General features: G+C 39.7%; 1 protein-coding gene across 3 annotated transcripts in view; it reads right to left on the reverse strand.

Moving 5' to 3' along the window:
- ikzf5 (IKAROS family zinc finger 5) overlaps nt 1–14,824 on the reverse strand; it is a 264,268-nt gene that overhangs the window by 68,006 nt on the left and 181,438 nt on the right. The gene's annotated exons all lie outside the window — the stretch shown is intronic.

A 14,824-nucleotide genomic window follows, 5' to 3' on the forward strand; every position in this document is an offset into this window, starting at 1 on the left:
CAAAAAAAATGCCTGAAGAAAATACCTAAATGTAGTTATATCAAATAAGGATGGTTTAAATTCGCTACGTGACTAATGTGGTCAACTGCTTCAAAGATAACACCAAAAAAATAAAAAATGGTTAAAAGTATTAGAGGGTAATACATGCAAAAAGTATCTTTGAGGCAGTAAAAAGGTTCTAAAAACCTAAATAAAAACAAAAATAGTGAGTTCTCGCTGCTTCTAACCGATGTGCGCATGCGTGTGGATGCTTGCGCAAGCGCGCTGAGCATTGTGTAGGACGTTTCGCCGCGTAGTAAGGAATGGCCGAACACCGGATTTTTATGACCCTGTCAGTCAAAATGACAGACAACGAAAAAGTCTAGCGCAACCTCTGGTCATGACAGAACATCGCTTCAATGATATCTGGCGCCATCTAGCGTCATGAATGTGTATAATGTCTAGACCGCGAATATAAGACGACTCTTTTTCAGTCTTATTTTGATGCAAAAAACACCGTCTTATATTCGGGCCAAAAGGGTATTTAAAGTGTGCCTCCCGTCTGGATAGAAAAATTCAGTTTTAAAAATAAATAAATAAAAAAACAGCTATTTCATTAAAGACACAAATTCGCAGAGGTAATCTAAGAGACTTTGTTTTTCCTAAAATAATAACAAATAAATAAATAAATAAATAAAACCCACTGGAATTAAATAGTGGGGGAAAAAAAAACAATGCCTCTTCTGTATTGGCGAATCCTTGAACAAAATAATAGCTGTCTTTTCGATTCTTACTGTACAGATAAATAATATAAAACAATGTTCTCGATAATACCTCTTCTGTAGAAAATCCATCTTTAACAAAAAGCTCATTTCTCTTTCCAGTGAAATAATGTAAATTAAACCGAAGCCTCAAGACAATCACTACAATTGTCATTGACAAATTGTTATTCCCACTCAATTATTATTCATATTCAGTGTTCTATATTGTACACAAACAATAACAGAAATAATCTGACAAGCAGTTCAAACAGCATGTTTCCAAACGCAGCAGTTCAAAACTACATACAGTATCCCATAATGGCTAGCGCAGCTCACCTTACTGACAGCTAGCACAGGTAGCCGAGGCAAAAATCAGACATTGCTATCAAAGTTTACAATCATCCGCAGCGTGACGATCCGACACCAAGCGGGATTTTACAGGTCACACCAATACAAAGCTCCGACGGAAGTCAACAGTTGCCGAAAGGTAAGTTTAGCAAGTGTACATACCGATAGCCTGTGAGCTCCTGGCGTTACAACTCACGAAGGTTTATTTGTGAATGAGAATTGACAGTTGACACCATGATAAAGCCAGTCTGTGACTGCGCACGCATGCGCAAATTTGTATCCAAGTAGAATAAAGGTATTTTCCACTTAATTACACTTTTAGGTACATGAGCATTTCATTATATATGTATTGAACACAAGCCTTTTTAACTGGGCAGGCTCTTTGATGACACGTTACAAGCAGCACAGTACCATAGTACCGTAATTTCCCGAATATAAGGCGCACCCGTGTATAATGCGCACCCCAAATTTACTTGTAAAATCTAGGGAAAAATATTGTACCCGTTTATAATGCGCACCAATAAATAGAAGAATACAAGAAAACAGAGCTCGTGTACAGATACAGAAATGTCATTTTACTGACTGGTGAAACACAGCACAAGCATAGCATATTGGTAGTTCAAAACATTACCATAAACTGACAATATTTACGGTAATAATACGAACTTCTCCAGCTTACCAGAATCTAGGAGAAAACAAAACAGATGTGACTTTTCTTTTAAAGGCTGCTGTATAACTTGCTCGTTTCATCATGATGAATAAATGTTTCTTCCATGGATTGATACGGTAAAATGAAAGTGAGAACGTAAGTCGGAAATCCGTGAGAGCTCATCGCTATGACCACGACAGTAATAGGAACTATTGTTATTTGGGATTGAGTTTCCTGAGGGACAGTTATAGTTGACGGACACAGGAAGTCTGTGTGCTTACATTATGGTCAGAGTTGCGGAGCTGCAATAAACGTTGACTCAAATGAGTTCAAGAAACTAAATTCCGTGCTTTATGAAGAGTAAAAAAAGCAGGATTTAACACAGACGAAATCATTCGGCCGATTAGAGTGAAGTATTACCGAAACAAAATGGTGACGTCACGTACCGTAATGGTCGGCAACGGGTCGCCGCATACGTTTCTTCAACACAACGTGGCCGTGTCAAAAAAAAAAAAAATCGGTTTATATATATATGTAATATATATATATTTATGTCTCCATCCATGTACCCGTTTATAATGCGCACCATGATTTTACAAGTTGATTTTGGGGGAAAAAAGTACGCGTTATATTCGGGAAATTACGGTATTCTGTGAAAATCGTCAGTCAAAAAAAACGGATATTTTCATGAATTTATAAAACCCCGCCAGACGCCCTGGGCAGGATGTAAAAAGTGGACATGTCCGGGGAAAAGAGGACGTTTGGTCACCCTATCATAGAGCCCTTTTGCTTAAACTACAGTGTCTACTCGCTACTGTATATCTTTAATACTTCACATTGACCATAATGTGTTGATTTACACCCTTTTTAAGGCTCTGCATCCTCTGCCAACCTCAAGTGGGTTCAGCATACGCACTCTCAAATGCCTTGTGGTTGATGGGAAATGATAATAGTCGCTCAATTGCTAGCTTTCTTGGGTGTGACATGTACAGTGCAAAGGACACACCCACATACACACTTCTCTATGTTCCGAAATATGGGGCAGAATCAGGGCTAGAGCCAAGCTCCAGTGGCCTCACAGATTACCCCTGACCCAATTGGGGAACCGGCGGATGCCTTGTGTTTCAGGTAAAATAGAGAGCGCTGAGAAGATGAGGCGAGATAAATTTGTGACAGATCATGGGGAGGATGAGGAAGGGAGCTTATGAAAGAAGTGGCGTAGGTTTGCTTGAATGAAGCTGTTTATGAGCTTCCAAAGTGGTCGTTATGTCACCAACTGTGACGGTACCGATGTTCACGGAGAAATCTGCATGAGCCGTCATGACTCGCTTGATTTACAGCTACAAGCACACGTGTGTGGAGATGCGATGACAGAATGCAAGCCACCCCCACCACCAAAGATGAATAGGTGGAGGTGCCACATTTTAATAGCAGAGACCATGAAAATGATTTGGAGTGGTTTAAAGTGCAAAGAGACAGCCGGACGTGGTGCGTGGATGAAGATTTGTCGAGATGACGCCTCGTGCCTTTTTACATTCAAGCGTAAGTCACAATGGTGTGTAATTTATGATGAAAGTAATGGGAAGTGCGGGAGGAAGACAGAAGGTACAGACGGCCACACATTGGTCAAAACATTAGGTACAACTATGCAATCTGGTGACCCACATTTTCTATGGCGTTGGTCTTTATTAGTGCTAGAGCATATTCCAGCAGACACTTGCCAATAGATGGGGTGCACCCTACACTGGTTTCCAGCCATTTAGAGAACTGCAGTACAATCTTATGTGGATAAATAAATGCCTGAAAAAGAAATCATACAACCATTGCAAAACACTCATATACGTGTAATTCTCTCCGGTAAACACCACTATACCAGACCTGCATCTTAAGGTAATAATGCTGCATTTTCACCAAGCGGTCTAGTACGGCTCGGGTAGAATAGTACAACATTTCCATACCATTCCCTAAAATGTGCTTTTCCATCGTCAAAGGTTTACCATTCGGGTAGGCAGCGTTCTCCGTAGGTGGGGGATGTTGCGTCAGTGTGACATCATATTAAGCGCATCATGAACTTCCGACGAAATAAACACGATAGAGGATAGTGTTTTTTTTCCTCCTCATTTATGGGTTTTTAATCACAAAAAAGCATGACACCAATTTGTGGTTTTTTACTTTATGCGGTCAATTTTGGTCCCAATTCACAGCAATAATTGAGGGATCACTGTATTGGTCCCCTGTAATTTAAGAAAGGATCGCGGAAATCACTCTACTGTAATTGTGTTTTGAAGTACATGTCTTGCTTGTTTTCTATAGACTCGGACTCAAGAAAAAATTCTGTACTTGTACAACAAGCTGTGTTGGAGCAATAAAAGAGATGAACACTGAACACTAACTATCGTTTTAAGCCATTGACAAATAAAGCTTTTTTCCCCCCCAAAATTCTATTCTGCCTCTTAGTTCAATGGTGTGATAGTTTATGTTAGAGGGAAAATCCCATGCGTGACAAAATCTGAATTAACAAAATACATATGTCACTGTTAAGACTTGAAGAAACATGAGACCTGGTTGTACTGGCTGAACGCAAATGAACTTCTAAATAAAAAAACAAAAACAACCCATGACTGTAATGCATATATAAAAATGACACCAAATAATGTCTGTTTCGTAGCTACTGGGAGGCGAACTTTTGCTGAGGTGGCATTGTTTGTGTAAACAGAAAGGCAGCGCAAAGTGATTGTGAATCATACACCATTAGCCAGTTGCTTGCTAGCTTGCTACCGTTAGCAATATAAACCACAGAATGAACGAAGTAACTTTAAGTCATTTGCTCCCAAAAACACATAAATACGTTCTATTTTTAATTGTTTCAGTGTCCCAAAGACTTTTACGGTTTTTTTCACAAGAGACATCTCTGGGTTCTGATTCAACTTAGCTCCAAAGCACAATGCTGAAAATCCATTTTTTAAGCAATAAAATTGCCACTGGAGGGCAGTAGCGCATTTGGTAAGACCCGCAACCCGATTCAACGACAGGGGCGCGGGCAGAAGACGACCGATTGGACGTCGATGGACCGAGCAGAACGACCGGGACAACCAGTGAAGCGGACAATGCCGTTGAGTCCGTGCTGCTCACCGAGCAGAGACAAGCGGCGATGAAGGAAAAGTTTACCCCGGCTGTCGCAGCCACAACAGCGTCATCTCTCAGTTAGTTATGTGTAGATAAATTGATACTTTGCTATCAAAAGCTCTATTTGTCTTGTTGTTTATGTTATTTTGTAAAAGGAAAACATTATTCAGATGTTTGGAATATAACTAATGCAAAAAATAGCTGTGTTAAAGTCAAAGTTATGTTTGAAATGTATGCTTTCACAAAAAGCTCAATTTCTCTGTTTTTTCATCAGAAATTGGAAAATTGGTCAAACAAAGCTATTTTCTAATGCTGTTTACTAAAGAATGGAAAAAGATATGAACTAACTTTTTTCTCCTGCTGAAAGAAGAGAGTCTAATCCAGACATGTCCAAAGTCCGGCCCGGGGGCCAAATGCGGCACTTGGTCAAATTTCATCCGGCCCGGAGAAATTGAAGCAACTTGAAGCTAGTTTAATTTTACAGCAGCAGTATTTCACAAGAGCCTGAGAGTCGAAAGAGAACGCCACAAAGGCTAGTTGCGAGATTGTTGAAATTATTAATTTAAAAAAATAATAAAGCAAATATGACACACGGAATGGCTTGCTAAAATTTGCTAAAATATATTGTTCTACGTAAAGAACGTCAGTCAAGGTCGGCCCCCCACATTTTTACCACACCAAATCTGGCCCCCTTTGCAAAAACTTTGGACACCCCTGGTCTAATCTTTCTTTGGGTGGGTTCCATGTTTATATAGCAATAGAACAGAATTTTCTGTGGGGCTTACAAAATCAGTCAAAATCCAGTAAAACGGCCAGGAGCAAAGGGGGTTGCACCGGTGAAAATGGCTGGGAGTGAATGAGTTAAAACAGGTGGCACTCAGGGTAGCCAAAGCTAGAGAACCTAAGAGTTATCTTCATTCACCACTAAAAAAAGTTTTAAACTCTTGTACACATACACATGAAGACTGTCGCCTCGTTGCTATGTTCATCACATGTAGTATGAAGAAGGAGAAGACATTTTCTGCACCTTTGTCCAGCATTGCTCATTCTGTTGTTTTTTGTAAAGTGGTGGTGTATTTCACTTGTATTTCACTTATTGATGAAACTTAGAAACAAATCTGCATTCATACACATCATACTGCATGAAGACTGTCGCCTTGTTGCTATGTTCATCACATGTCGTATGAAGAAGGAGAAGACATTTTCTGCACCTTTGTCCAGCATTGCTCATTCTGTTGTTTTTTGTAAAGTGGTGGTGTATTTCACTTGTATTTCACTTATTGATGAAACTTAGAAACAAATCTGCATTCATACACATCATACTGCATGAAGACTGTCGCCTTGTTGCTATGTTCATCACATGTAGTATGAAGAAGGAGAAGACATTTTCTGCACTTTTGTCCAGCATTGCTCATTCTGTTGTTTTTTGTAAAGTGGTGGTGTATTTCACTTGTATTTCACTTATTGATGAAACTTAGAAACAAATCTGCATTCATACACATCATACTGCATGAAGACTGTCGCCTTGTTGCTATGTTCATCACGTGTAGTATGAAGAAGGAGAAGACATTTTCTGCACTTTTGTCCAGCATTGCTCATTGTTGTTTTTTGTAAAGTGGTGGTGTATTTCACTTGGATTTTACTTGTTGATGAAACTTAGAAACAAATCTGCATTCATACACTCATACTGCATGAAGACTGTCGCCTTGTTGCTATGTTCATCACGTGTAGTATGAAGAAGGAGAAGACATTTTCTGCACCTTTGTCCAGCATTGCTCATTCTGTTGTTTTTTGTAAAGTGGTGATGTATTTCTCTTGTTGATGAAACTTAGAAACAAATCTGCATTCAGACACATCATACTGCATGAAAAAAAGCCAAATATGGGCAAAGAATCAGAATTGGCCTTTGTGACAAAGGAGAAAACTACTGCATAAGTGTTGGTTGATGACCAAAATATATATTTTTAAGGAATTATGAACTAAAGACCATTTTTTTAAAGTTACATACTGTATGCACTATATGTCAATACCAAGTCAATGTAGTTGTGTGTATAAGCATACACGCTGTAAAAAAACAAGAGCAGAGCTGAGCCAATCATTTAAAGTAGCCGAGAAAGCAAATTTAACCGTTCTAATGCTCAGGCCCCTGAAACTTAATTTAGCAATTTGCAGGAAGACAAGATGGCAGGAAACCAGGCAATTTGCCACGTGTGCAGCGTGCGCCCGAGCCTCCTGAGAAGTCATTATCCCCCACGAAAATAAAAAAAAGAACGCCACACCGTATTAAGATGTGGCTGCATCAGGATGGAGGTAGACAGCCTCATTAGGAGTAATTAGAAAGATCATTTCACTAAACGAGCAAATAATGTCCAGGATATTGAAGAAGCTGCGTGCACTTCTGCCGACCGCTGCCAGAGCCATTACAAAAATTGTAGGTCTTTAATAGAATAATGACATGCTTTATCTTGCGAGAGGTTCTTGGAAAGCCATGCAAAAACAACTGTTGCTGGGGCTCTCTGTCCTCAGTGTGGTCTCGCTCTTGAGTGCGGCGGCAGAAGGCCTTCCAGATAATCCCCCTATTATCCTTAGAAATACAAAATGGAGAGCTGAAAATTGTATCTCACATCCATTATTGTGTCAAAGGTAATGCTAATGGACTTATTTGGCCAGTAATAGCCCTCGCTTCTCTTCAGGTAGCGTCGCCTCTAAATAGTCAGATGCATACTGGACGGACGAGGGCCACTTTAAAAACGGGCCGTTCAAGAAATGCTCACTACTTTAACACAATGAAGCCCCCGCACGCATTTTTGCCCATTAAACCTCAGATACAAAATTTTTGGTTCAATATTGTTCTCAGAGGGTTTAACGAGGTGATGGGAACGTTTTACCTGTGAGCGGCATATGAGGGGAATTCTCGAAACTGTTGATACTTTTCTCAGAGAGGACACTTTTCAAGGAAATTGAAAAGTTTGACATTGTTTTTGCGCATATATTTAACTCGTTCACTGTCACTGACGACAATGCATGTCCAATGCATTTGAATTGGGAGGGTCAGCAGAGAAGGATGCCATTTAAAAGATATTTAATGTCTATCACTATTACTGGATGAAAAGTACTACAATATAAATTCATCATTCATGCTGTTTATCCTTACAAGGGCAGTGGGGGTGCTGGAGCCTACTTGTAAATGCATGAGCTGCTAACTCAACATAATTCTCTCCCCAAAAGGCTAAATTTAGCTTGACATACAAACACACAATGCCCATTTCTTATGTGAGTTTCATCACTTCACCAAAGACTTTACTATACTATACTCACATTAACTATTATTTAGACGGGACTTTGGCTTCATTTGGGACATTTTAGAAAGAGCGCAACAACCTCTAAAGCAGGGGTTGGGAACTTTTTTGGCTGAGAGTGCCATGGCCCATGAAAACCACATATTTTCAAATTCAATGAGAGCCATACAATATGTTAAAAATTAAAAATACAAGTAATGTGCGCATTTTATGTAATTTGAACACATTTAAAGTACAATATGTCTCTGAATTGTTTTTATTAACTTTGTTATGCTGTTGCTAATCAATGATGATTATTTCTGATCAATAATGCGACTTCTGTTGTTGCATGGTTTTGCTGATGGCTTTCTAGTCTGGTTGATACTTGGTGGGATTAAGCTTCATGCAGGCGTTGAAAAACTTTGGATGCGTCTCTTTTCATGTTAACGAAGCGCCACGAATCCTGTTTTTCCCGACCACGCACGTAGCACCATCAGTGAACACCACCAAAACAAGTTTATCAATCGGTAGATTTTTTTTTTTTTTTTTTTGCGAACTCAGTGAAGGACTTAAATAAATCCACCCCTCTTGTTGTCCCCTTCATAATCAAAACCTTGCATTCACGCTGAACTGGGACAAATTCTCACGTCTGTTGACTCATCCAAAGCGAGAGACAAAAAGGGAGCTGCATTTACAGTATGTCCTTCACTTGCGTTGCCTCAATTTGATGTGACATCATGAAGGTACGATCGTGAACAGTTCTTGCCGACAGAGGCATGTCTTTTATCCGTTTAATTATCTTGTCTCTATCCATTTAATTATCTTGTCTTTATCTGAAAAGTCGTCATGAAGTTCATTGGCAAAATCAGGCATGAATGCTCTGGCATACTCCCCATCTTTGAATGGTTTTCCGTTTCTCACTATTGCTAAAGCGCCAGCAAAGGTAGCTGAATTTCAGTCACCTTGTTAAGTCCAAACACGGAGTTGCTGCTGACTAGCATGCACTCTTGATAGTAGCTCTTGACATGCTTTCTTCCTGTTGTCCCCCACAGGATACTTTGATGCAAAATGTAGTATGGCTGGTGTCGAAGTGCCGCTTTATATTTGACCTTTTCATTGATGCAATTTTATCATTGCATATTAGACACACCGCAGAACCTGCTCTCTCCACAAAGGCAAATTCCTCTGTCCATTTCTGCTGAAAAGTATAATACTCCTCTTTTTTTCTTTTTACCGTTTTCTCAAAAGGGTTTCAAAAATTAGCTGACAAACGTGGAAAACGAAACTAAAAACGAAATTTTACTTCACGCACATCGGGTGCTATTTTCGACAGCAAAACAAAGTGACCCCACTTGAACAGTGTCTCTGCCTCATCTGCATTGCCAAAGCAATTGATAGATAGATAAATAGATTGACACAATGGCATGTATGTTTGCCACTTTCCCACTAAAATTACTGCAAACCGGCTTTCTAGTCACCGGACGAACAAAACTTTTTTTATTTTTTAAAATAATTAAAGATTTGTCTGCGAGCCAGATTCAGCCGTCGAAATAGCCAGCTCTGGCTCGCGAGCCATAAGTTCCCGAGCCCTGCTCTAAAGGGTGAATTGTTTAATAGTGAATCACAGATATGCCCGGAGCAATGACATAACCACATTTATCCCCCTGCATGTGCCTGCTAGCCCCCATTCATGTTCTAGAGATGCAAACACAATTTCCATTCAGCTCCTTAATTCCCAGTTGATATAAAACAGCATGGTGAAGAATCTACTTTTTAAACAATAACCCATAAATAGAGGACCTGGGATGGCAAAGACGCCACCCCTCCCTCTAAAAAACCTTGTTAGCCCTCCGACCCTATCAAATTCATTTAGAGAGCAAACAGGTCTTGAGAGTTGGCTGGCTTAATGCATTGCAATCGCCTTTTGAGGGTCTGTGTTTTGGACCAGAACATTGATTCAAATCTAACAGTATTGAAATAGTGGGGAACGTGAAAAGCATTCGGTGTTGTACATTTAAAACATTAGTTGTAAGTCTCCTTTGACTTACCTTGTCTAGTAAAAAGGCTCTACACTTCATAACAGAAGTGTATTTTTTAGGGTTAAAACCTTTCTGTTACTGTAGTTCAATGTCGGTCATAATGGTAGTACTTCGGAGGCTAAGTATTTTTTTAGGTATTGTATAAAAAGTTTGTGTTTTTAAAATCGTACTAAAGCGGTACTGAAGTTGTTTTTTTTTTTTTTGCTAACATTATTTTTCACCACCTTCGATGCCATTTTCACAGGTTTGCATTACAATTGAATTGAAAGCGCCCAGAATAACATTTTTTCAAGCTTTTTCTTTGGTCGTCTTGGCTTTGATTTAAGCAAAAATTGAATTAAAATTGATATGCAACTAAAGATGCACGATAATATCGGTTACCGATAATTATCGGCCGATAATGGCAATTATGACGTCATACAGATAATCCAGATTTAAAAAAAAAAAATTAAACCGATAATGCAACCGATTATTATATACTTGATTTAGCCTTCAAATGTGCGCAACCGAAGGAGTTTTGTCCAATTCAGCACCGCCGCCTCCTCAACCCCTCCCCTCTCTGAAGCCCCTGAGGGAGGAGGGGTTGAGGAGTTACACAACAGAAACAGTTGGAGATCATGGTGGCTGTTACCAAGGTGGCTGGATTTATCTGTGTGTGAAAAAAAAAGGATGCTCTCGCCATCTACAAAACATGCAATGCAGAAGTTCCACGAGGCGGAAAAAAGCATCCTCATTCAGCACAAAGCGGTTGGTAAACTCCAGCTAAGGCTTAACACCGGCACGAGACCGATATTTGACAAGTAGCCGTCTTCTGATGGAGCTCGCCGCTCTGGCCGGTCCTTGCAGGCCGCCGGCTGAGCCCGGTTCCCCGGCAGCGGGACCTCCAGCGAACACCCTGGTTTCTCTAGCGTTCCCCCACGGCGTGCGGGACGCAAGGTGCGCGCCTCTGTCTGGAGCAGAGCCATACCCCAAATACGCCGCGGCGAGCCGACCGGGGCGTGCAGATATCCGGTACGAACGTAGCTGCCGGTTACTCTGGTTCAACTCATCAAGCAGCACGGCCAGACAGAGGACTGGCGCGGGTGCTAATTTGGCGGCCAGACGGACTGAAGGGCACAGGCGGGAGGAGGTGCCAGATGAGAGACGTTTTTTTTACCGAAATGACCCAAGAGCCACACCCCTGGATAAAAAAATAATGCTGTTTATGCGACCACCATTCTTTGTGAAAAACATGCCGATCACATCAGTTTCACCACGGACATTTTGGACAAGTGATCAAATAAGCATGCTTATCATGACGGCAAGTGGTTATATGATAATTTAAACATGCACAAAACCAAACTCACAAGAAGTCAGTCAGTCATTAATGCATTCAGTACGCTGTAAATTTATGACGTCTTAATCAGATCATTCTACCTAAATCTAGTCAAATAATTTTCCTCATCGTGTTTTGAGTGTTAAAGACTAGTTAAAAGATGAATGCGCCAGATTATTCCACTTACTTGATGTAAATATTGCTATTTGTTTTTATTAAGCCCATACATCTAAAAAATTGGTCATTCTTCACCTAAATCAGGAAAAATTTGCTTTCAATTAATGTTTTGAACCATACCTATTCTTGAATAAAGAACATTTCTGACAAACAAGTTTTTTTAGGATTAAGTATAATAATTTATTGCCTAAAATAAGGCTGTTAAGCTTATTTTCATCTAGCTATTTTTCTTCAAGAAATTTGAGTGAAATACACTTGAAGCTCTGGCAGATAATTTCACTTATTTCCAATAGATTTACACTTAAAACTGACCAGTTTTAAGGAGTTGTGTTTTTGCAGTGTAGTAATATATGTTAGGAATGGCTTACTTTTAAAGGCATTTAAAGGGACTGTCAGACAATGTCATTATTTGGATGTTGGAATTTACTATTTGTTCACATTTGATGTTGAAAAAAAAAGAGCAATAAATTATATTTTTGCACAGTAATATTTTCTCTTGTGTATACTCAAAAATTTTACACAAATCTTTTCATAGAATTATCGGCTTGATATTATCGGTTGGAACGAGGAGGAAATTATCGGTTATCGGTATAGGTTGAAAAATGTATTATTGTGCATCACTATTCGCAACCGATCTGACCAACCGAAATTGTGCAGCAGGCCTAACATACAGTGACAATTTGAATATTCAATATTTTCAAATTTAAACTCTTTGCACCGATTGGCCGTTGGTAAAGTGGGCATGTCAGTGGGAAGCTCATGGGCGTTAGCAATGCAGATGTTGACACATTGTGGAGCAGGCAACAATTACTCTTCAATTACACGAAGCTACGCTATTTAACAGTTATAGAAAAAAAAAGATTCATTCACTTGACACGTCAGTGGGATTCTGTGCGCACATGACAGATGTACTTCATTCATTCAGGAAGCAAGCTTGTGCTCTGACTTCCTGGTCCTAAAATATTCCTTATTTCTACTTAAAACATCCACCCACTTGAAGCCAACACACTCACAAGGTATATTAAGGCTGGAGGTCAGGCATCCATAGACAACACACAGGAGATAGGGGAGAGAAAAATGAATGCTGAAAAAGAACCAGGCAAAGAGGCTGGCTCCTCCTGGCGAGCAAGCCAGTAGAGCAAGAAAAATGCCTCTCGGTGAATAGTGGCAAGGGGTTACAGGTCGTGACAAAAAAAGTTAAAAAGACATGCCTGCGGCAAAAGTATTGCACTAAATCACTGCATATGCACACATGTATATTTAAATAATGGTGTATTTATAAGCTGTATGCTTGTAGCACATTTTAGAACTAGGAAGTGGGGTCCTCCGGATGGCTTTTTCAGTGCTCAGCGCTCCCAATCAGAGTAGTTAATCTCGCTCTCAAAAAGTAATTAGTTACAGTTACAATTTACCTCACCCAAAAAGTTATTGAGGAACTCAGTTGCCTCATTGTAAGAGTAATTAATTACTCAGCAAAGTAACTGAAGTTACTTTTCATATTCTTCACGATATTACATTATACATTCTATAACATCTTTCACATCGAAAATGTATACATTAACTTATTGAAGAATAACAACATAATATACAGTATTTTAGAACATTCGGTATTCACTTGGATCAAACATATTTGTCTGTTAAGAAAACAAATGTAAACTGACCATTAACCAGTCTAACTCTCTGAAACAGTATGTTAGGCCTACTGCACAATAAGCAGAACACTTTCCTTAAACATTCTGTAAAATAACAATATTATATTGAAAATAATACGTTTGAGAACGCTACCTTTGAAATTCCCTGCCCTGTCGCCATTTCGCTGTCTTATTGTGTCTGCCAGAGGGTGCAGTGAGCAAAGCATGATCCACCCACATAGCCAATCGTCATCAAGTTTGCAACGGCGTCACCACCCCATTCCCTGCTCCCCCCTCCCGCTCTGCTCTCTCCCAGGCAAAATCAGACAACTCGCGCTTCAGTTAACCAAATTGTAGTAATGCGCCCCTTTACATCCTCAGTAACGCTGTTGCAAAGATGGGAAAATTAGATTACTCACTATGAAAAAATTACGCCATTAGAAACTGCTCCCATTATTGTTAGGTGTAGAGGAAGAACAAAGAGGGCAGGTGCTTGCATAATAAGGTATGGTGCAACATCATGCCGTGACCAATATGCAAACCTACAGTATTGTTTGCAGAATAATTTAACGCGATTGTAACCAAATAAAAAACTAGACCGATAATGCACTTCAACCAGAGCATACTCTCATTTTGGCCTTAACTTTGATCTTACACAGCACATGAAAACATTGGAAAATGACGTTAGAACCTCTTTGATATTTGTTGACTTTTCATACTCGTTATATTTTAACAAAACATTCTTTCACATTGACTGACAGCAAATGTTGGTTTGGACCCAGGATTTATTCCTGAGTGTATTTTTAATGGTGGGTATCTCGTGTGTGTCTGTCTGTTCTCCGACCGCAGCCGTGACAGACTTGGCGAAGGGAGGGTTTTATTTCTAAGTGCTGATGTGTCGCAGACAGTTTGGCTCTACAAGGGCCTCTTACACGCAGATTAAAGAGAGGGAAGGAGTGCTCCCGTGGGGCAGCCTTGTACATTTACCCTAACCACAAAATGTCTAACGTTTACGCCCCGGTCCTGACATGACCTTCAAACAAGGTCCCTTAGCTGTAATATCTTCATACTTGCACTGCATGGAAACAAACCAAAAAAATACAAAATTCCGGAAGGATACCCTTAAAGATTTTGTTGCATTTAGTAATGATCAGAACATCATAGAAGGAATACTAGTGTATGGCGGAAAACACTCAGTTGACTTGAAGTTGCGCTCTGAGACCTTGAGGGTCAAATTTCAAAATTGTCCAAAATGCATGTGTGATACATCATTGGAAAGCTTAAAATCTCAATTTTCTGGGGGAACAAAAATTTTGAACAGGAAGGCATTTTTGAAAAAAAAAAAAAAAATTAACAGCAAAACCCTAATTGGAGGCGAGAGCATGCGAGAGCAGGATTAAAGACGCCACGATTTGAATATTATCGCGTACTTACCTTGTTTCGATCAAAAAACTCCACGTAGCATGTATCACCGAGTATCAAGACACAGCTGTGAATGGTCACAGCCGGATTCTTTTTTTT

The sequence above is a fragment of the Corythoichthys intestinalis genome, chromosome 10, assembly GCF_030265065.1.
Source record: "Corythoichthys intestinalis isolate RoL2023-P3 chromosome 10, ASM3026506v1, whole genome shotgun sequence".
NCBI classification, from domain to species: Eukaryota; Metazoa; Chordata; class Actinopteri; order Syngnathiformes; family Syngnathidae; genus Corythoichthys; species Corythoichthys intestinalis.